Source organism: Furipterus horrens, unplaced genomic scaffold (assembly GCF_987537825.1).
Source record: "Furipterus horrens unplaced genomic scaffold, mFurHor1.1.pri manual_scaffold_6, whole genome shotgun sequence".
In the NCBI taxonomy this organism is placed as follows: Eukaryota; Metazoa; Chordata; class Mammalia; order Chiroptera; family Furipteridae; genus Furipterus; species Furipterus horrens.
Window position 1 is genome coordinate 109,203,284 of NW_028327176.1, and position 27,044 is coordinate 109,230,327.

Sequence of the window (27,044 nt, forward strand, 5' to 3'; positions counted from 1 at the left end):
TACAATCCATGGTCTGGGTGTGACAGATTCCCTGGTTCCAGTGCCTGTGGAAGGCAGCCAGTCCATGCTCTCTCTCACATTGATGTTTCTTTCTCTCCTTTTCTTTCTTCTCCTCTCTCTAAAAGCAATGAAAAAAGTGCCCTTGGGTGAGGACAAAAGAAAATGTCAGCTCTGAGCTGGGTTTTGCAGGGTTCTATCTTCAATGTGAATAATCCCTTGAACTTGTCATTTTAGGGGTGGCGGAGAGTGATGCGGAATGGGACCACTGTGATTTTTCTTCATTTGTATGTTCCCTCTGTGCTTCTTCCTCGTCCATACTCTTGGCTGATAATGAGACCTGACATTTCTCTTCCTGCCTGTTCCATTCGGGCAGGAGAGTTCTGTACCTTCAAATTTCACTGCCTGTCTATTTAATTGCATATATATATTTGGGGAACTTGTCAGAGAATGCAGAATCCATTTCCTGATTTACATGCACTGCAAAATCTTGTGTCTCAGAAATGAAGCTCTTATTAAGGCTTTATGTCTTTATCAGGTGACACAGAGAGAACCCTGTGAACTCAAGTAGGCAGCGTACACTAAAATTGGGGTGGTGCCGAAAATGGCATCTGAAATGTTCTAGGAGGTAATAAGTTCAAAATAAAAATAACAAATGAAAATTGTCCCAGAATTGGTAGAAATAATAGTTGATACTAGAAGTAATCAAGGAATAATAGAATTGAGAATAATGGTCAGGTTTGATTCCCTTAAAACTTTACAAAGGCATTAAGGTTAGAAGTAAATGTTTTATGAGGCTCTTGCTATTTGTATTAAATTCTTTTCATTTTTAATGATTGTATTATTTTAGGGTACACTTAAAAACATGACAGAGGTGAGTTTGTGTTTTCGTGCCAGAATTTTTCATCAGACACCTATCTACAGTTTTGAGACTTTAGTAATGTGGGAAGCACTTAAGCTCTGGTCTTAAAAATATTATGGTTGTCCTTTGTCAAATGATGATTTTGTCCATGTACAAATTATTTGTTGAGTTGCAAAACAGTTAAGTGAACAATGTCAATGAGCTCACTAAATTGAAGTGGGAATGGGGTAATGATCTAGGAAATAGAGAACTGAAACTGGAAGAAGATAGAGAAGACAGATTTCTTTCTCATAAATTTGAGAACAGAAGAAGAGCAAGCAAGACTGGTAACCAGAACGTTATCTTCTATAACTGTGCCATCAAAAATTCCAAAGTTAATTGCAATGACTATTAAAGCTAAAATAATGGAGAGATGATGAAATAATATTCAACCTTTGAGGTGAAAACAAACTCGTAGTTTTGGATTTTGTCAGGGCAGTTATAATCCCCTAAGAGACAGAATAACAATTTGCTTTTATAGTTTTTTTCTCTCAAGTAGCTTAAATTTTTAAGTACATTTTCATTAATCCTTTGGACTACTATTGTTTTGTTTAAAATATTAAGAAGAAAATCATCTCTACTTCTTGAGGATGGTTGAAAATGGTGACATATTGAAAGTTATAGAAATTACTTTTTTACCTTGATGGCTGCAATGTTGTGTGTTTCTATTCTCATTTCTTAACACTTTGATTAAGGACTTTTCCTTCAGTAACTATGTATCAACTGCACACCGTGGGTTAGGCCTGAGCTAGCGTGCACGTGTGCATGCACACACACACACATGCGCGCGTGCACAAAATTTGAAACTATTTTCCGTGTCAGTTTCATGTGGCACTGAATCATTCTCCTTAGGTCAAGAAGCTCTGAACTTGACCAATTGTAGCCGAAGAATTGGCCTACTGGTGATGGTGTTTGTGGTGGTGGTGATGGAGGCAGATTTCTAGTAAGCACTTACTGTAAGCCAGCCACTATTAAATTTGGATGTGCATTGCCAATTTAATCCTGACTGTAACATGATGAGGTGGTTAGTAATATGACTTCTGCAGATGAGGAAAGTGAGACTTTGAAAAGTTAAGTAGCTTATCTAAGATCACAGTAGTAGTTGCTGAGCCAGAATTCGAGGTCAGTGTATTTATTCCATGGTTTCTCTGCTCGTGATTGTGACTGATGTCTGTTTCTTTATGGGAAGGGCCACAAATATGATTCCTTTTTCATTTTTGGATCAGTGTTGATGAACATAAATGTGTTAATCAATCTCTTACTTGGGGGTTTTATCAGTTAGAAATGCCTTAAACAAGTAGTTTAAGATATTTAACTGATGTGGGGGTTCTTTTTCTGATCCAACCTGAGATACGGGTTTGCTCACCATACCACAGTGGCTCAGCAATGTCAGGGCAGGTCTCTTAAAACCCCTATGCCTTCCCCCCGGTGATGCCTCTGGGTTGCAGGATGCCTGGCTGCTCAGCTTCAGGTAACCTGCCTTCTTTAGGATGAACACCTACTTGCCTCTGCTCCTCTTCATCAGGGGAGAAAATGCTGTCTCAGAATTGTGTCCCTTATTACTCTTTCCTAGCAAAATGCTGTGTATTTTTCTTTGGTTAGAACCTGTGCCTCATCGCCTTCTTTGTTTGGAAGAGCATATACAGGTATTTTATTTCTTCAGCCACTTTTGGTAGAGGCAGGCAAGGGATTAGGTGATTGAAGAGCAAAGCTGTGTGTTTGCCGCAAGATTCATGAGCTCTTGTGAACTTAGGTGAGATGAATGCACTTACCTGCAGATGGATTAGAAGAGGACTTTTTAAAATGTGTACCTGGTGGGACTGAGTTGTATTACATAGTGGATGATAGTACTAGGAGGTGACAATATTGCTGGTGAGTTAATGGAACATACCTTTATCTTCAGCCTAATGGGCTGGTGACCTTTAGCAAGTCATGAAGAAAGGAGAGGCTTTGGGGGAATAGGAGCTTGCAATTTATTTTTGAGAGAGAGAAAATCTAAAATCAAGAATGTGCTGAATCCATGTGAGACTTGTATGTATTAGGGGCTCAGTAATAAATTACTAGCCCATCTTTTGTTTATGGCAGGTGTTTTTGAAATGATTAGATTAACATTATCTTTATTACTTGAATCACTAAATCCAGACTGATTACCCTCATGAGTGATGGAGTGAGGGTAGTCACTGTCTGTATACTCTTGGGAATGGATTGTCTCTGATTCTTCCTGCTCTCATGTCCCAAGTTACTAAGTCTGGCTGGAGAAAGTAGCAAGGGAAGGTAGTAAAACACCCTTTGTTATGACTTGAACCCTCTGAGTTTGTGCATCTGTGCACAGGAAAAGTCTGCGGACATAAAAGATCTTGGAACAAATGAAAAGTTATTATCGTCATTCACTTTGTTGGGCCTGGGTGTGCCTGGCAGGTGACAAGGTAGCCCTTACCTATATATTATCCAATAACTATATCTTAACTTTAAAAAATAAGTTCTTTTCTTCATGATTCTGTCATGTTAGGTTGTTCCATTGACTGAGGTTCCTTAGTTAATTGTTGTTTTAGAACAGGGACTTTGTACTGTCTTTGTGTTTTGTGTGTGTGTGTGTGTGTGTGTGTGTGTGTGACAAAATATGTTGTATTTTATACCAAATTAATCTTGGATGCAGTAGATGTTTTTACTGACAAACCTTCTATCTCAGTTAAACTCTTTGTGTCCTCATTCCCGCTTTCTGTACCCGTCCTGCAACCACCCACCCCGTGCCCATGTTTCATACACTCATCTTCTTATCACTCACATACTTCATGAGCTTTCAACTCAGTGTCTTGTGTCTTAGCTTCTCTCATCTATATTTGTTTGCTGATTTTATTATTGTGGTAAAGTACATGTAACATAAAATGTATTGTTTTAATCGTTTTTAGGTGTACAGTGTAGTAGTATTAAGTGCTTCATATTGTCATCCGTCTCCGGAGCTCTCGTCATCTGGCACAACTGAAGCTCTGTACCGTCAAAAAATAAGTCCCCATTTTCCCTCCTCAGCTTATGGCAACAATGATTCTTTTCACCTTTCCTTTTCCCCAACTCCTCCACCTTCGGTAATCACCAGTGCAATCTCTGTTACTATGAATTTGGTCTTTTTTTTTTTTTAAAGGTTGCACATGTGAGATCATGGAATATTTGTCTGGTTCATTTCACTAGCATAATACTCTCAACCTTTATCCATGTTGTTGCAAATGGCAGGATTCACCTCTTTTTTATTAAAGGCTGAATAATATTCCTGTGTGTGTTTGTGTGTGTTTATACATATATATTTTTATCCATTTATTTGTCAGTGGACATTTAGGTTGATTCCATATCTTGGCTTAGTAAGGAACATGCATATCTCTTTGAGATAGTGAGTTTATTTCATTAGGATTGTAGCATCTTTGAATAAACAGTACTTAAACTGTTCTCTATAAAATAAAACTAAATTCTCTTCCTTCAATATCAGTCTAATATATTCTTTAGAAATGCACTTTTCTCTTTTGGTCCCTCTTAACTCTTCAGTCATATTTCTAGTTGGTATTTCTTCTCTTGTACCTTTTTTAAACTTTCTCTTAATGATAAAGCAAGGCAAGTCATGAAGAGGTGGGGAAGTGAGGTGGGGACGAACTTATTAGTAAGTAATAGTTTTGAGTTGAGTAAAATGAGGTGCGTATGTTAATATGGCTTAAAATAATGTGAGAAATACAGAAAAAATTATCAAGTGTATAAGTTTAAGGAATTGCCATTGGGCTTTGTAGCCTACTGTATTATACTTTGGAACTATATATTACATTAGTATTTGACATATAGTATTTGGCATATAGGAATTATAATATTTGGCATATAGAAGTGCTTAGAAAGTGTTGACCTGGTACTTCTGGCCAAGATGGAGGCCTAGACTGACACGATCTGTCTCCCTCCACAACTAAGAAGGAATACATCTACTGCAAAATTAGAAATAACCAGAAGTTCCAGAAAACAAAGCTACATGGAAGTCCATTGTATGAAGTTATAAAGAAGTGGTGCTCGTCCGGACGGGTAGGAGGGGTGAAGCTGGGGCGGAGAGCTCAAACTGTGCTGGCAGCGGCAGTGGTAGCTGCGGCAACAGTGGCAGGACGGCGGTAAGCACAGACACCCATATTTAAAAAGAGGAGTGAAACACCTGGGGATCACCCCCGGCTGCAGACCAGGCAGGTCAGCTCGTGATCCCAACCCTGGGGAAGGCAGACCCCCACTGTCTCAGACTGTGAAGACCAGAGGGGGTGGGGAAGGAGGAAGAAGCTCCCTGCCTCTCACTGGAAAGTGAACGACAGGAATCCATCTTGGACCCCATGCCCACAGAAAATGCCACAGCATGGTGAGAAGGGTTGCCCAGTAGTGACAAGTGCATGGGGCTCTGCCCCTTACAGTGTAGGAGGTGTGATAGCCCCGCCCAGGAAGCAAAGGTAAACACAAAACTGTCAGGATGGCACAGATCATGATAGAGATCCCAGTGTCACAGCTGACCAGCCAGCAAATATCTAATCTAATGACTCAGCAGATAGGAAATTTTTCTGAGACACAGCTCAGAGCTTTGGTTATAAGAATGCTTACAGACCTTACAGCAGATCTTAAACAAGACGAGGAAGGAATGAAGGCTAGTCCTGCTGAAATGAACGAAAACACATACGAAATAAGTGGCGAGGGAAAGAAGACCAGAGATCAAATGAACAAATAGGAACATAGGGAAGGAACAAATAGTCAACCAGTGCAGAAAGAGGAAATGAAAAGTGAGGAAAATGAGGAGAGGCTCAGAAACCTATGGGACAGCTATAAGTGGGCCAACATCCGAATCATAGGGTTTCCAGAAGGTGAAGAAGAAGAACAAGAAATTGAAAAATTATGTGAAAAAATAATGAAGCAGAACTTCCCTAACTTTGGGGAAGGAAATAGACTTACAGGTCCAGGAAGCACAGAGAGTTCCAAACAAACTGGACCCAGGGAGAACCACACCAAGACACATTAGAATCAAAATGTCAAAAATTAAGGATAAAGAGAGAATCTTAAAAGCAGCAAGAGAGAAGAGAATTACATACAAAAGGGTCCCAATAAAACTATTAGCCGATTTCTCAAAAGAAACTCTACAGGCAAGAAGGGAGTGGCAAGAAATATTCAAAGCAATGAAAAGCAAAAACCTACAACCACGATTGCTCTATGCAGTGAAGCTGTCATTCAGAATAGAAGGGCAGAGAAAGCACTTCCAGGACAAAGGAAAACTGAAGGAGTTCATCAGATCCAAACCACTGTTATATGAAATGTTAAAGGGACTTGTTTAGGACAAAGAGGATGAAAACTATGAACATTAAAATGAAAACTGTATCACAACAACCAACAACAGAAGCTAGGGAATTGAAACAAAGGCAGACTAAGTAGGCAACGAGAGTGGGAAAAGAATTATAGGTATGGGGAACATTCTGGGGGGAGGTCAGCAGGGAGAGGGAAGTGGGGAAAGGGAGGGAGATGGTACAGGAATTAAGCATAGTAGGAGGGAATGGAGTAGACAGGAAGATGTTTAGAAGAACTATATGCACAACCAATAGGCAGGGACCAAAGGGAGGGCGACAACTGGAGGGAGGGGGTGTCACTGGGTGTAGGGGAATGAAGGGAAAAGAAATTGGGACAACTGTAACGGCATAATCAATAAAGCATATTAAAAAAAAAAAAAGCAACTGTTGACCTGAACATTCACCCTCCAGTTTTCCTCAACTAGTTTTTGAAATTGCCTTGAAAGAAATATAAATATATATAATATAATATAATATAATATAATATAATATAATATAATATAATATAATATAATATAATATAATAGCATAATACACAGGGGTGGACAAAATAGGTTTACAGTTATAATACAAATAATGCAATAATTTATAAATAATAATACAAGAATAAACTGTTTCACATACAACTGTAACCTACTTCTGTTCACCCCAGTGTATAATATATTAAATATTATAACATTATATATCAATAAGTACACCCTGGCTGGTTTAGCTCAGTGGATTGAGCGTCGGCCTGTGAGCTAAGTGTCGCTGGTTCGATCTTCCAGTCAGGGTACATCAGAGAAGGAAAACTCTGACTCCAAAAAACCTCCGCTGCCTTGCGGCATACCTCTTCAGGGGAAAGGCTAAGGGAGTAAACCCCGACAGAAAATCCGGAGCCGGAGTCCCTAAGGCGGTTTGACGTTGTAGTCAACACCGGCAACTCCTGCGGCGCACCTGAACCCAAGCTGTATCGACTCCGTCTTTCCCTTGGACCCTTCAGCTGCGAAGAGAGGGGGGGTCTGCTGCATGGGCAACAGCAGACCCTCCATATCACCCTGCCCAGGCTCTGTAGCTTCAGCTTCACTGGAGAGGACACTCCAGCGTCATCGCAAGATGTCGATTCAACACGGGAGGAGACAGATACCGTGTCACTCCCGAGTCGGACTGCACAGCCATTCTCGGCGGTGCAGATAGACTCTTAAGAAGCTACACCATCGTCTCTCGAGACCGACGGCTGCCGACGAATATCTTAATATATATATATTTCTTTATAAAATTTTACAAAAATATATATTATTAATAAGAGCTTCCTTAAGTAAGGGAAGGGTTTAATTAAAGAGCCTGTATGAAAGACTCATGGACATGGACAACGGGGAGGGATATGATTGTGGGAGAGGGGGTGGGTTGGGTGGGGGAGAGAAATTGGGGGAAAAGGGGACAACTGTAATTGAAAAACCAAAATAAAAAAATAAAAAAATAAATAAATAAATAAATAAGAGCTTCCCTAGGGGGAAGTAAGACCACTAATTTTTTACAGTATAAATTTGGCCCCGTAGGGCATGCTGTTCATTAAGGTGGTAAACAAAATGTGACATTGCAGAGAGTATTGCATAATAAATACTATGAGAAAGTAAATTGAGGATATGGAATAAACTGAAAAATCAAAAGATTTTATTGCAGTTTTATAAAAGCATATAGGGAGAAGAAATTATAATCTACAACGTTTTTTAAAGTATTGAAGATGTAATTAATTGACTTTTGAAAACACTGCAGTTTCATATGTGGGGAAATTATACCTGGTTCTGGTATTCCTGGGAGGTAGATGTCCTATGAGAAAAGGTCCTACGCACTGATCATGTGGAATCCTTTTTTGTTTCTGGTGATGAACTACAGTGATAGTTTTTAGTGCTTGATCACAACTTTTTAAATTTTGTTTTAGTGGCCAATGTAATTTATAAGTCCTCTAGTTCAACTTACAATTTGTGCATGTGCCATTGCTAAAAGTACGAAATGCATGAATGAATTTAAAAAATTATGAGTGGTACTTGTTATTTTACTAGCCAACAATTTGGCATTTATTTTCCTTCAGTGACTCCTTAACTTCTGAGAGTATCATGTATTTGAGGCTACTCTTATTTAGAAAGAAAACTCAATGTTAAATAGAATATTATAAGTGTCTTTTAAAAAATAGGGCTATGGAACTTTTAAGGTTCCATATTATAGTGTCTATTCATCCATACTCTTGGTTCATTGTTTATTATGTTTCTAGAATACTTCAACACATTTCAGACTTAATTCATAAATCAGTATGTCTGGGCATGAAACCGTGGCTTACTGTGTAAACACACTCATATTTACATACACTCTAATTTTTTAAACTTTTCCTTCATGACTGCTAGTTTGTCACAATATTATGGTAAGAAAGATTAGCAGTTTCTGGGAAGATGCATCTAGGAAATAATAGGTAGTTTGATTTTAAAGCATCTTAGTCCTCATGGACAAGCTTTATCTTCAGTTTAGATAGTGTCTGTTTTTATGTAAATATGTAATTCTTCACTAAAGAAATACCCAAATGTTGATTATATTTTACTTTTGGTAGAGAACACTTTAAGAATTAGGAGAAATTATTATACTCTTGTTGCTTCTACTGTAAACTTTTTCTTAAATCTTAAGAGGTTCTTTTTTAAAAAAATTGAGGTAGGATTCAGATATATCATTATTAGTTTCAGGTGTACAGCATAATGATTCAATATTTATATATACTTTGAATTGATTGTCTCTGTAAGTCATCACCATACAAAGTTACAAATTTTTTTTTCTTGTGATGAGAACTTTTAAGATGTACTCTTTTAGCAACTTTCATACATAGTATAGTATTATTAATTCTAGTCACCATGTTGTACATTGCATCCCCATGACTGACTTATTTTATAACTGGAAGTTTGTACCTCTTTACCCGCTTCACTTATCTAGGCCTCCCCAAACCCCCTCCTCTCTGACAACCACCCATCTGTTCTCTGTATCTATGAGTTTTGTTTGTTCATTTGTTTTGTTTTTAGATTCCACATATGCGAAGTCATATGATATTGATCTTTCTCTGTGGGACTTACTTCACTTAGCATAATACCCTCAAGGTCCTGTAAGCTTTCGTAATAAAAAACTGTTCTGTCCTTTCTATGCACTGCAGGCTATTCTCTTTTTCTAGGTCATCCTTTGGAAATTGTTAAAACTCCTGTTCCCAGAGGTGCGATCGGACATGTGTTTCCCTGAAGGAACAATGTCAGTTATTGTCTTTGCTCTTATTAATGTGTTTGCTTTAACAGTGTTTAGTATTTGTCTTTATGGCCACCCTTGGCATCTGAGGCATTGAAACTGGCATTTTGTTAAGAAATGCTTCACAATAGGGCCTTTTATTCAACAAGTAGGCCCCAATTCATTTAAGAATCCCTCAGTCCTGATATCACAATCTTAAGGATCAGATAAACTTTTCCCTTGACTATCAAACAGAAGCCATCCAGCAGAATAGAAACAATTTGAAGTAAGAGTATAGGTTTTGTCAGTTGTTAAAGATTTGCAGCATATTCTTGGTAGGTAATTAGCAAAGATTAGTATTACGTATGGCCACACTATACTTTGGTTAGTAATATATGCAGATTATTTTTTAATGCTTATGAGATCTTGTTTTTTCTTTTTAATAATTGTTTCTCTTTTTTATGATAGGATTGGGATTATGCTTTTTATTAGTATGTGGTTTGAATTTTTAAACTAGTTTTATTGAGGTATAAATTCATACATGAAATTCACTGATTTTAAGTGTACAGTTGGATAAGTTTTGACATATGTGTATGGCTGTGTAACCATCACCACAATCAAGAGATATAATATTTCCTTCACCCGCCCCAACCCCCAAAAGTTCTCTTGTTCCTTTTAGCAGTTAATTTCCTCTTTCCAACCATGGAACTCTCATTGTCATGAACATTTTGTCTGTTTTAGAATTTCATATAAATTGAATCATACAGTATTTATTCACCTGTGTTTAGTTTTTGAGAAATCTGCATGATATTTCCAGTATTTATGTCACTTCATATATTGATTGTTTATTGTTATTTTTTTTATTGTTGTGTAGTATTTCATTGAATGAATGCACTAAAAATTATCCAATCCCCACTTGATAGCCATCTAGATAGTTTCTGGTTTGGGGTTACTATGAATAAAACTGGTGTGAGCATTTGGATAAATACCTGTGGGATTGCTGTATAACAAGTATGTGCAAAGCATGTTTAATTTTATAAGATACTTCCAAAATGGCTAGATCCTTCTGCATTCCCGCCAGTAGTGCATGAGTTACAGTTACTCTACAACCTTGCCAGAAGTTGGTATTGTCAGAGTTTTATTGATTTTTATTTTTTAAAACTTAAGATAAAATTGACATACACTAGCTTCAGATGTATAATGATTCAGTATTTGTATATATTGTAAAATGATAACCATAGTCTCATTAACATCCTTCACCACACAGTTACAATTTTTTTATGTTGAGAACTTTAAAGATTGACGTTAGAATTTTAAAATTTAACCATTTTTGTGTGTGTATGATGCCAACTCATTGTGGTTTTAGTTCCAGTTCCTGAATGACTAATGATGTTGAATGTCTTTTCAGTCCTTATTTGTGATTCATATATTTTCATTGATAAAGTGTCTGTTCATATCCTTTTGCAATTTAAAAACCTGGGTTGTTTGTGTTCTTGTTATTGGGTTTCATGAGTTCTATATATATTCTTCAGATAAGTTGTTACATATTTGTGTATATTTGTGTTTATACATATACATACACATATCTATCTGAATAACAACTTATCTGAAGAATGTAGTAGAACTCATAAAACATATATACACACGAATTTATGTGTGTGTTTTGAATATTGTCTCTCAGTCTGGACTTGGCCACTTACTGCTTTAATGATATCTTTTGAAGAGCAAAAGTTTTGTTTTGATTCATTACATTTTATCAGTTTATTTATTTATTTATTGTTTTTCTATTACAGTTGTCCCACTTTTCCCCTCATTGCTCCCCCCCCCAGCCCACTCCTTCTCCCACAGTCAATCCCCACCCCATTATCTATGTCTGTGGGTCATTTATACTAGTTTTTTGACTAGACCCTTCCCTTACTTACCCACCTTCATTTTCCATCTAAGAAATATTTACCTAACCCAAGAGCACAAAGAATTTCTCTTGTATAATGCTTTTAGCTCTTTCTTAGCTCTATGACTCATTCTGAATTAATTTTAAGTTATGGTGTAAGGTAAAGGTCAATTTTTTTTTTTCATATTGATTTCAAGTTGTTTCAGCACCAATAGTAGTAAAGATTATCCTTTTCCCATTATATTACCTTGGCATATTGTTGAAAATGATGTTCTCATATAAGCGTGGGTATATGTCTCTGCTTTATGTTGTTCTATTGATTACTATATCTTTATAATACATTTTGAAATCAGGTAGCATGTTTCAGTTTTGAGCTTTTTTAAAAAAATGTTTTGGCTCACCTGGGTCTTTGTATTTCCATGTACATTTCAGAATCAGCTTGTTGATTTTTAACAAAGAAGTTTGCTAGAATTTTGATGGGGTTGCATTGAATCTATAGATCAATTTGGAGATGGACACTATCTTAATAATATTGAATCATTTAACCCACAAAGATGAAATATGTCTAATTTATTGAGGTCTTTTAAAATTTCAGCAATGTTTTGTAGCTTTCATTGTAGAGGTTTTTCACATATTTTCTTTTACTTATTTCTAAGTATTTTATGTTTTGTAATGCTTTAATAAATAGCATTAATTTTTTTCATTGTCAGAATTTTTGTTGCTAGCGTATACAGATAGAATTTTTAAATATTTACTTTGTATCTTGCAGTTTTGCTAATTTCACTTACTAATTTTAGTAATCTTTTGATATATCTTCAATATTTTCTACATAGATGCCCATGAAGTCTGTGAATAAAGAAAGTTTTACTTCTTTCCTTCTGATCTGTATGCCATTTATTTTTCTTGTCTATTGTACGTGCTGGCTAGGACTTGTAGTACAAGTTAAATAGAAGTGGTTAGAGTGGGACACCTTGCCTTATTACTGATCTCGGGGCACATTTAATCTTGCACTATTAAGTATTATAATAGCTATAGATTTTTCATAGAGGTCCTTTGATCAGGTTAAGGAAGCTTTTTTTGTTCTCAGTTTGCCTACTTTTTATTGGAGCTGTTTGTTATGAATGGATGTTGAATTGTATCTAATAATTTGAGCATTTATTCATTGAGATAACCATTTGGTTTAGAAACATTTGCTTAGTCTCTTAATGTTGATTATAATTTAAAAAAATATTACATCAATCTTGCATTCCTGGGATAAACCTACTATATGTCAAGGTATATTTTCTTTTTTTACAAATTGCTAAATATTTGCTTCATTGCTCATGAGGAATATTAGTTTAGAGTTTTAAAAATATAGTATCTGTCTGATTTTGATATCAAGTTAATTCTGGTCTTATAAAATGAGTTGGGAAATGTTTCCTCTTCTGTATGCAGTTTATATAGTAGTGTAGATAAAACATGTAATTTAATTATATGTGGAATAATATAAATTACCCTCAACTTTTTCTCTCTTCTTTTCCCATAAAGTAGATCTTAACTAATTTTGTATTGCAAGCCAGCTTAATATTTTATAATTAAAATTGAGTATTTTAAATATTAAGCTTTTTAATAGCATAGGTCAAAAACTGTGATTTAAAAAATAGGTAAGCTAATTATTTTAGAGCAGTGGGACTTTTCGTAGAATATTTGGAAAAATTTGGAAAGTATGATTGAAGACAAAAATTTATATATTTATATTACTGGTAACATGGTATTTAACATTTAGAATCTGTTGTCTTAATATTTTAGAAGCATTTTCTCAAAATGTAATTTATATTAATAGCATTTTTATGCCTTTGTACTCTTTCTTTTTTCTTTTTTTCATTTGTGAGAATTTAATGAACTCCCTTCCGTGTGGCTTCAAGCTACCAGCACACAGGCCCCACCAACACTTTTAATCTTCTCCTTGGCTCTTCTGCTGAAGAATTTGGCCTTCACAATGACAGGCTGCTTTGGGAGCTTTCCCTTCCCCAGAACTTTGTAGTAGCCCGATCGCACCACATCAATGATGTGAGTGACTCCGGTCTTGCTTTTCGCAGCATTTACCTGTGTCTGCTCACTGACCAAGGTCCACGGTTTGTCAAGGTTGACAGTGGGGCAGAAGCTCTGGTTCCTCTTTAAGTGGAAATGCCTCATACCAACTTTCCCAAAGTAGCCTGGGTGATATTTGTCAAAGTTGATCCTGTGATGATGCAAGCCACCAGCATTACCTCGGCCTCCCGGTGCTTCCTGTGGTTGCCCATATGGCCATGGCCATGGCTCACCTGGCCCTTAAGTTTCTGGGTCTTCCTCAGTCTGGATGGCATGTAGATGGTTGAAATGCAAGAGCTGTACTCTTTCTTGGAGAGTTATAATAATTTGCTTTTCTATCTCATCGATATTGGAATTTTACTGTTTCTGATTTTTATGTACTTTAAATTTTTATGTAAGCCTTTATTTTTATTTTTGATATCTTTAGATAGTTAGAAATTAAATTCTTGGGTCAAAGAGTCTTAATATTTTAAAGTTCTTGATGCTTTGATGTTTATAGAACTGCTTTTTTATATATTACTTCAGTATGTACTGTCTCAAGCAGTATACAAGAATATTTATTTCAACTCTTCAACAGTATAGAATTTTACAATTGAAATTCTTGGCTAGTATAGGTAAAAGTAGTATCTTATTGCTCTTAGTTCCATTTCTTTAATTATTTGGGAAATACTTTAAAAACTCTTGAATACTTTTAGACTAGTCATTCTGAAGAGTTATGCAACAGAAGTATTGAAGGGGAAATAAATATATGGAAAATAAGTTTCTGAAGTAAAATGAATAGAAACAGAAAAACAAAGGCATACAGCTATAGAATTTATATAACCTCAGGAAAGGGAAAGAGATTTTAGCTTATATTAAATGGTCTCATTAATTTACTAGGAAGTGGATAAAGTGATGCAAGAATCATAAGTCGCATATTCTGATTTCTTCAAAATATGCTAACATTTTATCAACTTAGTGAAAGAATCTCAATACCTTTAAGTTTGCTTTTTATAGCTTATATCATTGGTGAAAGTTTTTGCTACCTGTTATCTAAAAACAAATGTCTAGAGCACAGAGAGACCATGTTCAGCCTCACCTATCGTAATGAGCCAATCAAAAGTTGTAATTTGAAAGAAGTGAAAGAAAATAGCAGTGAAACTCACAAAGTGTGTGAAGCTATAGGTAGAAAATTTTGTCTTTATAGTAAATTTGATAGACAATATAATTTAAGAACATGGATGACTGGCAGAAACTTAGAGGAGGAGAAATGGAAGGGAATAAGTTTGAATTGAAGTATGTTTTGGTGGATAAAAGAAAATATGAGCTTTTAAATGGAAACTTGGTGTATATATTTTTCACAATAGGTGCATTTATTTATAACCTGTTTGTTTCCACAAAACATCTGAGGCAGCTTACAATAAAACACATTGATTGAAATAGTAAAAAAAAGGGAAAAAAAGGAAAAGAAAATTGGGACTAATGAAAAATTATAACTCAAGTGTCAACACAGATGCTGTGTTTGTACTTAACATTAGGTTATTCATCTCCCAAACTAAACATTTACATAGGAAGGAGGGGCTGTACCAGTTTCTGTGCCAATTAAGTGAAAATTTGTACTGATGGAAGAAGATATATGAATTAACATAACAACAGTAAATCATCAAAATGGTCAAATCTTCCACTATATTTGAGACTCTTGTTACACCTTATAGTAGATGTGACATGAACTCATATTTACAAGGTCTGTCCAGGAAAAGTCCAATTATTGTTGATATAATGAGAATGGTTTGTGCAACAATGATGTAACCTGGCAGCCAAGGAAAGTGGACTGAAATGCACATGTGTGAACAATAACAACTTCACTGTACTAGTCAGTGTGAGCAGTAGATGTTGTTGAGTGAGCATGTGCACTGTGTGGCCATCACATTCAAAATGACTGAGTAGAGCAACGAATCTGCATCAAATTTTGCATTAAGTTTGAACAACATTCCTCCCCGAAAACTATTTGAATGACTCAGAAGGCCGCAGCTATGGACAACTGGTGATTGGCAGTTTTATCATGATGTTGTGCCTACTTGTGCATCACGTCTCGTGCAGAGTTTTTTGGTGAAACATAAAATCATCCAGGTGACTCAGCCCCATGAATTGCCCAGATTTGGTGTCCTGTGACTTCTGGCATTTCCCAAAACTAAAATCACCTTTGAAAGGGAAGAGATTTCAGACCATAGATGAGATTCAGGAAAATATGACGGGGCAGCTGGTGACTATTGGGAGAACTGTGTGAGGTCCCAAGGTGCCTACTTTGAAGGGGACTGAGGTGTCATTATCCTATGTACAATGTTTCTTGTTTCTTCTTCAATAAATGTCTTTATTTTTCATACTACATGGCTGGATACTTTCTGGACAGACTTTGTATATATCTTGGTATTTATGTATTTGTCCCATTCAGCTTAATATTCATTGAGAAGCTACTATACACTCAGCATGTTGTCAGGGATATGAAAGTATAGAGATTCACTTACTGTAATCTCTACAGCATGAAAGCTTAAATTCTAGACAAGAAGGCAAATGAACAGCATGAAACTTTCAGAAAATAATTAGAGATATAATTTAAGGTATTTATACGTGTATTGATGTATGAACTATGTAAATTTCTTGATCTGGGTCCTGGGGCATCTGGTTAAGTGGAAAATAAGTTGTGGGCTGGGAAGACGTTCTGTAGGAGATATGTTGTGACAAGGATGAGATACAGCTGGTATTCTTGTTTTGAAATCAACTCAGAGTCGAAATAACATCGGAATGGAAAATGAGGCTACTTTTGATATTCTCTGCAAAAAATGTTCACAGAAGATCATAAATGATACTCATTTGAAGAACATGAATATTTTTATGACAATTGAGAAACATATTGAAAAGAATAGATTGTTCTTTTTCATCTTTGAATTGTCGATGCTTACCATGATAGTTGGCATATTATAAAGGATTAATAAATTATTTTTTTTCCTCTTTGCTGTTCCAGTTGGGTATTTTCTGCTATCTTGCCTTCCAAATTGCTGATTTGATCCTCTGCTTCATCTAATCTCCTGTTGATTCCTTCTAGTATATTACCCATTTCAATTGTCTTTATTTCTGACTGGTTTTCATTTTTTATTGTTTCTGTGTCTTTTTGTGTGTGCTTACTATTTCCTTGTTGAAGCTCTCACTGAGTTTATCTATTCTTCCCCTAACTTCATGGAGCATCCTTAAAACCAATGTTTTGAATTCTGTATCTGGTAGATTTCTTGTCTCCATTTTATTTAGTTCTTTTTCTGGAGTTTTCTCCTGAGATTAATGAATGTTTATTGAATGAATGACTAAAAAAGGGAAAAATGGGAGAGAGGTGTTCTATAGTAATTGGTAAAAGAAATAAAATATTAATTAAATAAAAAGAGAAATCTTTTCCAAGAGAGTTTTAGAGAAAGGATTGGGTGATGAGAGTTGTTTATTTTTCTGATACAGCTTTGGTGATAGCTTGTCAGTATTGTTTTTGTTAGAGTCTAGTTTATCTTCTGTATTTAAGAGAAACAATACTAATTTAAAGGAACTTGTATGTACTTACAGAACAGTCTCGTATTTGGAGACGTTTGTCACTAATCTGGTAATGAAATCACAGGTTTTGATTAGCTGAATGTAGTAGCTAGTGAAGCATTGCTTCTTAATTATCAGAGTTCTTTGATTACCTTATTTATTACCAGTCAGCTTACTAGACTGTTAAATATTTGATTATTTCTGGCACCCAGCATCGTATCCAATGCTGTATTTATGGAATGTGTGACCTAATATTCCTTAAGTGCTTTCTACATAGGAGAAGTGGAATAGAAGTGCTGTAAGACAAGATTCTTGATATGAGTGGCTTCTACACAATTCTAGTTGATAGGAACCAATAAACAGATGACAATTAGTATGGCATAATAAAAACATTACTCAACAGCTCCGCCTGTTGTGTAAGGAGAAGGAAGAGATTTCTGACTTGATAAAGATGGTGAAAGCGAATCTGATTAATCTTTAAAACAAGGATGAAGTTCATGAATTTACCCAACCACTTTTTACTGGTTAAAGAAAGAAAAGGAGCTATGCATTTCCCTTCTTATGACAAGTATGTGTGTAGCCATATAGATCCTTGCTAATCTGTTAGAGCATAAATATTATAAATTATTATTTTAACAGGAATGTAGCTTCATTGCAAATATGTGAATATTTATAGCTAAAATGTTGCTACAAGGCAGCTCTGAGGAAAATTGTAGCATAAAATAAATGCTAAAAAATGCTGCACCAAACAAAGGAGAATAGGAGGTATTTATAAATAAGAAGGCTTAAAAATGGCCATGCACAAGTGCCATAATAATACGATTGAGGGGAGAAAATAGCTAGGCAGAAGACTGCATTTACATTAGACTAATGTAGGGGAAATTTTAGGGAGGAAACTCAAGTAGGAAAAGTGTCTATTAGTCACAAGGTTTTTAGAAAAGAAGTCTAGGACTAAATTAAAAAGTTAATGGATGAATTTAGAGTCTGGATAAGGACTCAGTTTAGAGATAGTAATGGAATAACGTTATGTTTCCTATGCTTTTATATTTTTATTCATTCATTAAATAATTCATGTGTGCCTCCTCAGTTCAAGTTTGTAAAGAGGAACTTAGGAAGCATTTTTCATATTTTAGTTCTGCCAAGTCAGTCAGAAAAGAGGTTAGTTATTTGCTTACCAAATCTGGTTTTCTTTCTTATCTCTATTCATACTCATATATAAAAGTGAGGAGGGTGATAAAGAACCAGTTGTAGGTCTCCATACTCCTGGGAATATACTTTTGAGCACATGCTTTTTTATTTATACACAATTTACTTTTCTGATAGCCTTCCAAAGAATTAAATATTTGACATGAATTCTATATGTGTGTGTGATGGTGGAGGTGGTACCAGGGGAATATTGCCATTGGAGAATTTGTTAGAAACTGTTGCAATTTTCACATAAGAAGTTTAAGAGAACTCAGACTGGAATGGTGACAGTGGGGATAGAAGGAGAGGGATGTCTGTGAGAAATGTGCCCTGGGATCTCGGCGGCCAGTTGATGGATGGGGAATGGCTAGGCCAGCAGCATGGGTTGAGGAGAAAGTGCAAAGTTGCCCATCAAGTCCTGGTCTTCAAAGGGTGCATGGAAATCAAACTTAATGTAGATTGGTTTTGGTACCCAAGAGGATTCACTTTGGTGTAAGGAACACAGCAACAAGAGTGTCTTCTTACTGCTGGCACTTAAAGTCTGTGATGACAAGAATGTGGTTTTTGGGTGGGTGCCCTAGTGTTGGGGAGGAACTAGGTATGGCTGGGGGAGGGGGTGTTGATCTTAGGGTCAAGATGGTGGGCAGTACTCAAGAGAATTTGGACTCTAGCCAAGTGATCGGGGCCACAGGGTGTGTCCAGGACCAGCAAGTGCATTGAAGTGTGCTCACCAAATTCTGACGAGATTTGTAGCTGGGAGGTAGGGGCACAATGGATATATAGTAGTGGCATTCATATTTAACCTCACCTTTTGAAGAGTTTATATTTGGTGAAATTTTCCTAATATAAGTTTAGCTTTGCTAATAAATAGGAGTCAGTCGTGCCAACATAGAAGGCAGTAAGTACTCAGATTTGCACCCTCTTTTGTAGTCAGATCATGGGCATATGACTTAGACTTCACCAATGAGACTCACCTCCCGCAAGACTTCCATTGGAACCGAGGGAACAGATTTGGCTTCGAGCTTCCACTTTTGCCGGTGGAGGCAGGTGGCTGGTGGCAGCAGTGGCTTCCCAGTGACTGTCCAGTAGATTTCCAGAAATGGTGGTAGTGGTGGGGCTTCTTTAGTTCTCTGTGGGACAGCAGCACTGGTGGCCTTTTCTAATCAGTCCTGTTTTATGGCATTAACTGAACATTGTTCCTGAAAACTTTGAACGTAGTTCTTCATCTTTCCAACAATTCCGTGAGATAACCCAGAAACCTCTTAATAATCTTCTTTTCCGCTAATCAACCGGAGTTAGCCTGTTTTGTGTTCACCTGAGAACCCTAACTAGTCCTGGCTTGATTAGGAGATAAGGTAACAGATAAAGACAAGGCTTTTGATGCCTGCTAGGTTTCATCAGCTGAGCCTGTGGGTGTCAACCAGTCCGTGCCTGCTGCCGTAGGAGCAGGGATGGCTGGGGATAGACCCCATCAACGGGGACTTGTTTTAGATAGTATTTTGGGGTGAATTGGGTGTGAGAAGAAGAAATCTTCCTTTACCCTTCTAGGTTCTTTCAGCTGGTCTAATAATTAAATCTGTATGAGACAGATTAACAAGAGAAAATAAGCAAATTTAATTACATACATATGGGAACCCCACATACATGAGGGGTTCAAAGAGAGAAATTTATAATGAGGCATTCTGAACTAAGCTTGTGACTTCAGAGTGTCGTGGTGGGAGAGGTCATTTGCAGGATAATCAGAAGAGCAGATGTTCAGTAATTAGATGTTTGCCTTGCTCTTTAAAAAAGTCATGAAAAGTTATTTCTGGGGACATCTCTTATTATGGGCAAGGCCCCCAATTTACATTTTTAAGGGAGATGTAAAAGTTCCTCATGAGCCTGCAGGGTCTCTGTCATCTCAGTTAAAGATGATTCACATGCCGGAATGGCACATCTTGGCGGGGCCTGTTTTGAACACTTGTGACTGGAAGAGTAATGGGAAATCATTGTGGTGCTGATTGGTCTGGATATTGGGACTATGGAACAATGATTTTAGTTTTGGACGTGTTCAGTTTGAGATACTAATAGAAATAATCATTTATGGGGATATCTGGCTGTTGAAATTGCATGAGAATGCTAAGGGCAGCAACATGGAAATTGGGGAAAGGCCAGTTGAGGACAGACTTTTTGGGAATTTTCGTCCTTATAGGGAAGATGGGGGAAGGAGAGATGAAGAAGCCTGAAAATGAATGTTCTGGAAGGATGGAAGAAAGCTCAGGGTATACCATTTGAGAAGCTCAAAGAGGGTGGAATTGCAAGGAGCAGATGGTCTTTAAGTCAGTAGTATCAAATCCTAGAAACGAGAATAAAAACTGAGAAGAGTGCATGTGTATGTTTGTGACTTTGGAGAAAGTCATGGGAAATGGAACACCACCTTACAGTAGTGGAGTGAAGGACAGAGGTGATATCTGGAAAAAAAAAAGGTTAATTGGAGATTCTAGTCAAATATTGTTAGACAGATTTGGAACTCAAATCATATAACAAATTATGAAACCAGAGAACAACCCATATCTTTTTCCTTAACAGTTTTTATCGGGCTAGTTGTTAAGTTTGTCTGTCTAACTGCGTTGATGTATCACATTCTTTTGTTTTAATGAGACAACAGCTCTGTAGTGTGAAAAACTTGGGGAAATATTTTGCTTTACAATTTTAGTGCTCATTAGGCATTATTATATAAGCTGTAAACAAATGTTAGAGAATTTAAATGTTTGCAACATCTGTGATTTGATTGTGAATGTGAAAATTTTTCTTTTGTAAGTACTACAGTGATCATTGTTAATGGTTTGACCTTGCTTTACATTTTGCCAAACTATTCAATGATAGCTATTTGCAGTCTGTCTTTTCTTCCTTTTATTCTAGCTTTTTTCTCTCTCATGCTCATTAACAACGACTTCATTATTACTGAAGGAGAAGCTAGACTACTTTTGTTGGTTAGAGCTCTGCCACTCAAGGTTTTAATTTTTTTATATGTTGAAGTGTTGTCTTTTTGTGTTTTTGTTTTCTCTATTTAAAAGTGCTATCTCTTTATGTTTGCTATTCTGATAGACTTTATCTGCTCAAAATGAAAGTCCATGCTCCTTGAATCATGGCTTCAAAATAATCTAGAATAAATGTAAGATACTAAAGCAAGATGAGAGATGCAAAGATGCCAGTTTTAATTTACAAAGGTTTATTATCAACAAGACTGGATCTTGCTTGTACCAGTCTTAAAAATGTATCGTACATTATGATTTGAGCTATGCTATTTCACCAAACATACAGTTTAAATTTATAGAATTTTAATTTATTTGCCTTAATATCTGTAGTCAAATAGAAGACATTAAATTAAAAAGTGTTTCTTAAAATACAGATTTATTTATATGTTCTGTCATTTTGGGGCAGAGTGTTTTAAAACTGAGTGCATTTCACTTTTAGTTTATGGAAGATGATGATGTGAATATTATTACATATTATAGAACTTTAAAGGTTTTATTTATTTATTTTTAGAGAGAGGGGAAGGAAGGGAGAAAGAGAGGGAGAGACACAACAATGTGTAGTTGCCTCTTACATGCCCTCAGCTGGGGACCTGATCTGCAACCCAGGCATGTACCCTGACTGCGAATCAAACCGGTGATCCTTTGGTTCACAAGCCGACACTTAATCCACTGAACCACACCAGCCAGGGCCATATTATAGAACTTTCAATTAGGGATACTTCAGTGGTCATCTAATTCAGAATCTAAACCCCTCTCTAAAATATTCCTTTATTTAAATGAAAGTTTAATGTATCTTTTAGTCATTGGCTTTATCTATGATATAATTCCAGGCAGCAACATGGTAAGTATAATCTTCTTTGATCCTAGTGGTAGAGAGTTACTTCTGTCCTTATCCTCCAGATGAAGAAAATGAGGCCCAGTGAGGTTGGCTTGCACCTGGTCGATGTCTGGTGTACAGTGAATGTACATTAATGGATTTTGAATTTCTAGCCTGATACTTACTTGTTTTAATAAACTTTAATGAGGGAGTTGTTTTGGTATAGTCTAAAAATTAAACTTTGTCATTTTTTTTTGCCAAGTTATATTGACTATGCCGACTACTGAAATTTAGAATTTTACTTAGAGACCAAGTTGCTCTACACAAAAGAAAAATTTAAATAACTTTATTTGAACTAATATGTCAAAATTTCAATGACAATAATAGCATTTATATTTTTTCTTGATGGCATTTTCCCTCATATAGTGTATTGCTGGTATACAAATATTAGCGTTTTGTGCTAAACAGGTTTTTCCCTCTAGATACAGCAGAACTCTGTTTACACTGTGACCTTTCAGAATAAATTGGCAAACATGTCAGATGCTAAGAGCTAAGAAGGTTTGAAAAAAACGTAGTTTTTTTCAGGTGAATCTTCGGGATGCTGTGTTTACTTGAAATGTTAAATAATGAGCTAAAAGACCATGCTGAAGCATGAATGCTTCACAATGATGATTAATGAGGAGCTTGTCACTTGGAATTTACTTCAGGTACCATGTTTCCAGTGTTAGTCCAGAGTAATTCCTTGTAGCACAAATAGATGATTTTTATAGTGTGCACACAGAAGATTAGTATAGTAAGGTAATTTAGCAACACAACAAAAGCCTGCTGTCTTTTGTGTTTTTTTCACTTTGAAGTTGACTTGTTAGCCTATTAGAAAGCTTATTTTCATTTCTTTATTAGTATTATACCGTGGTATTTTACTGATAATACATGGTCTCCCCCCGCCCCCATTTTTATTGTCTGAGAAGCTCTAGGTTTAGGAACATTTCAGTAGACTTTTATGTGCTTTCACACAGTTCAGTTTTCTATCATTATGCAGATAAGCTTATCTGTAAACTTCATTTTAGACCAATAAATTGAGAAATGCTGCAGTGACAATTTATAAAATTAATCAGTATCAATCAATTGATGGTCCAGTGCAAAATATGAGACAGCACACACTTTACATTTGATCTTATTCCCTGAATGGGTTTGGGGGGTAGGAACTTTGGCAGAGGGAGTGATGTTGAGTGCGAGGCTGGGGCAGAGCCAGGAAGCGTGGAGGCAGCAGAATTAAGGTCTGGTAAGATGTCAGTGGTTACTAGGCAGTAGGATTTAAGTAAAAGGCTCATGGCCTAAGATGTGGGCACAAGTCCTCTTGAGGTAATTGTGACAAAGTAGCAAACTAAGCTTGGCTGTGCAAAACTAAGGGAAGTGAGATATTGCCTTAATAAACATCTCTGACCAATCTAATGCTAAGGATCCAGGACTGTCTGGTGGGTATGATGCAGGAATTCTGGGGGTCTGCGGCCCACTGTGGGTTCTTTGCTCTATGCAGGAGAGAATTCAAATGCCAGCCAGCAGAGAATTTAAAGTGAAAGTGAGTTTTTTGGTGAAGCTATCCCACTGACAGAGCAGCAGCCCCCTTAGCAGAATTTGTTTCCTTTATTGAGGTTCACTTAATTTAGGGGTAGAGCATTCAATGAGGGGGAGGAATATTCAGGGTTTTCCCTGCAGGGGGTAGAGATTTCTTAGAGGAGCTTCCTGGGCTATTTTGTGTTCTTACAGGCCTTTCTTTTCTGATCATGATGGCTTGGGGTGTGTCGTTTAGCATGCTAATGTATAGCAATGAACATATAATGAGGTTAAGGATTATCTTTAGGTGAAATTAATCAGCATGTTGGATTGAGCTGGTCTCTGTCAGTTTTAAGCCATATATCTGGGAGTGGAGGTGGGGTAAGGGTGGGAGGGGGTGGTCTTTTTTCTTGACAGCTCCTGTAGCTTTTATTGATTGCAGTTGTTCTACCACATACCCCATCTGAGGTTCTACCACATACCCCATCTGAGGTACAGCCCTTAGAGTAACACTTACTGTGATTAAGGGTATGTGTAGTTCCATAAATGATCCCCATGAGCCAGTGAACCAGTGAATCATCCAGCCTGAAGGTCCACATCTAAAGGTCCATGTCTGAAGATGGAGTTACACATTTTGGTTCCCTTGGAGCTGCTTCTTGTGTGTGCCTGCCTGCGTGTGTGGTGTGTGCTTGCCTGTAGATGCACATGGTTGGGGGTGTGCACGTGCGTGTGCAAGTGTGTGCATGCGTGTGTATTCCACACAATTTCAGCTTGATTGAAGCCCAGTCAGCATTAATTCAAGATATATTCCAAACATTTTCTTTTTAACACCATATTTTTTAGGAGTGGCACTCTTGCTTTTTGACTTTCGTCTGACCAGAAATCTTTGTCTATGAGGCCAGAGGTGAGCACATGGATATAGAAGTAAAAATGGGTTGTTTCACCAGCATGGATTGTGAAAAGGTGCATTTATTTAAATAAGTTACAAGAAAAAAAAAAAGGATTAAGTTAAACATCAGCTACTCCTGGAAAGTAAATATTCTTTCTCTGCTTATTTACTCATGGCTAGTTCTCTGGGATTTAACTGAAAGACCAAGATGAATTAAACTATTGTTTGTTACATCCACATCTTATAGTGCTTGAAGTAGTGTACTTTATTAATGTAAAGATAGTAAAATTCTAGCTGAAGTAGAGAATATAGGAAGAAAGCTCTTTAAGTTGTACCAAGGAGAGATTAAACAAAATTGAAAGTCTGGAGAAAAAAAAAAATCCACCAGATTTTAAATATTTATGTTAATTATGTGAAAACAGATGCAAATGATGAGAGTGCCTGTCTCTAGAAGATAACATGAATAAGTGCTAAAATAAAGGTATTTAAACGTGTCAAGTAATGGTAAACAGCATTTCAAGAATAGATATAGCTTCATTGCAATGGCTTCATTAAAAGACTATCAAATTTTGGAAACTCTTATATTAAGGAGATTAAATTACCATTAAACCAAAAAAATGCTTAAATAATAGCACTGGTCTATAATTTAAAGGAATCTTATTTATAATAATAACTTAAAAAGACATCAAGTTGGATAATTCAAATGGAAGAGATTAATTAGAATGTGCATTTCTGACTTCAGAGTTTGCAGATGCTGCTAGAAATACCTTTTTGATCAACAGTCTATACAATAAAAAGGTTATTATTTTGATGCAGTGAGCAACAATTGAGATGACTGAAATATATTATTAATTATTAAATAAACTAACAAGGATCACTTTAGATTTTTTATACATATGCAAATAAATGCCATTCAAATAAAATAAAGAAAAAACCTTGACAATGTTCTCCCAAGTATAAGGTAGAGGAATAATGAATGAATAAGTGACTGAATGAATAAACATACATGCACATAAAATATTTTTTTCTTTGTTAAGTAGGTAACTATAAAATTACATTTAGGAAATAACTTTGACTTTTCACGCTTTTCTTACATAAAATATGTACTATGTCTATCTAATTTATATTATCTGACTGTGTATTTAAATTCTATTTTATGATTTTTCATTTAGAGCAAATAATATTTCATTTCATTTGGATACTAAACCTATTTTTTCCATGGGATTATTTTAAATTATTCATAATGTGATCTAATTTATAATAACATTAGATGTTAGAAATGTTACTGAAAGATTAAAAATCTCCTTTGAGCATGTGAAACATTTGGTCAGCATAAGTTTAATGGTTTCTTTAAAGACCAGAGAAATAATTCTCAGAAACTAGAAGTCATTAACAGTCTGAGTGACGATGAGGGTCATTTAGGAATACAATTCCAAGGTACTTGCAGAGGGCCAAGGATGAGTGACAGTGGCAGAGACAACCGTAAATCACGCTACTCAGAAGTAGTGTACCTTTCCATTAATTCATTTTCTCCCCAGTGGTCAGTTGAAGTATCGTAAAGTAGATGGAAGTCCAGAGTGACAGGATCTTTTAGTCAAATATAAACTTGTTTGTGCCCAGAAAGGACCCTGAAGCATCTCAGAGTAAGATGTCAGTTTCCTATTAAGGAAGAGTTTTAAAACTTAAGTATATGTGGACAGCTGATGACCCAGCACTTCTTTTCACTGCACAAGGAACCGTTATAATTCAAATAAGATGTTTGAAGATATATGAAGTATCTCATGTAGTGTTCACTTAGGTATAATTTACATAGAATGAACTTTACACATTTTAAATATACAGGCCCTTAACTTTTGACAAAAGTATACTTTTATGTAACCACCATCCCAAACACAATATAGAACATTTCCATCTCCCCAGAAAGTACCCTTGTGCTCTTTCATAGTCATTCTTCTCCAGCTCTCTGTCCTAAGCAACCAGGATGATTTTGACTATTATAGATTAATTTTGCCTATTTTAGAATTTTACATAAGTGGGAATCATATAGTGTGTACTCTTTTGTGTCTGGTTTGTTTTGCTCAGAAAGATGCCTGTATGGTTCCTCACTTATCGTGTTTTATTCCTTTTTGTTGCTAAGTAAAATTTCATTGTGTGAATATCCCAAAACGTGGAAAAGATTTGAATAGACATTTCACAAAGGTTTATGTATTAATGGCCTATGAGTATGTGAAAAGATGCTCAGCATCATTTATTGTCTAAGGGAATAAAAATTAAAGTCAAAGTGAGATACAACTGCACACCCTTCTAGAATGGCTGAAATTAAAAACTGGTAATACTGAATACTGGTGACCAGATTGTATTCTCATGTATTGCCATTGGATTGATAGAATGGTGCAACCACTTTGCAAAATAACTTGGCAGTTTATAAGCTTAAATATATACTTATAATGTGATGCATCAATCTCACTCCTAGATATTACACACAAAAAAGCAAAACATATCTATACATAGAATTGTTCATGAATATTCATAGCAGTTTTATACATAATAACTCCAAACTAGAAATAAACCAGATGTCCACCATCAAGTGAAATACATCCTTAT

The 27,044-nt window shown here is 36.1% G+C and overlaps 1 protein-coding gene and 1 pseudogene across 1 annotated transcript in view; one reads left to right on the plus strand and one right to left on the minus strand.

Moving 5' to 3' along the window:
* Positions 1-27,044, plus strand: part of PRIM2 (DNA primase subunit 2) — a 316,163-nt gene that overhangs the window by 70,170 nt on the left and 218,949 nt on the right. The gene's annotated exons all lie outside the window — the stretch shown is intronic.
* On the minus strand, positions 13,252-13,704 carry LOC150007220 (large ribosomal subunit protein uL15 pseudogene; annotated as a pseudogene).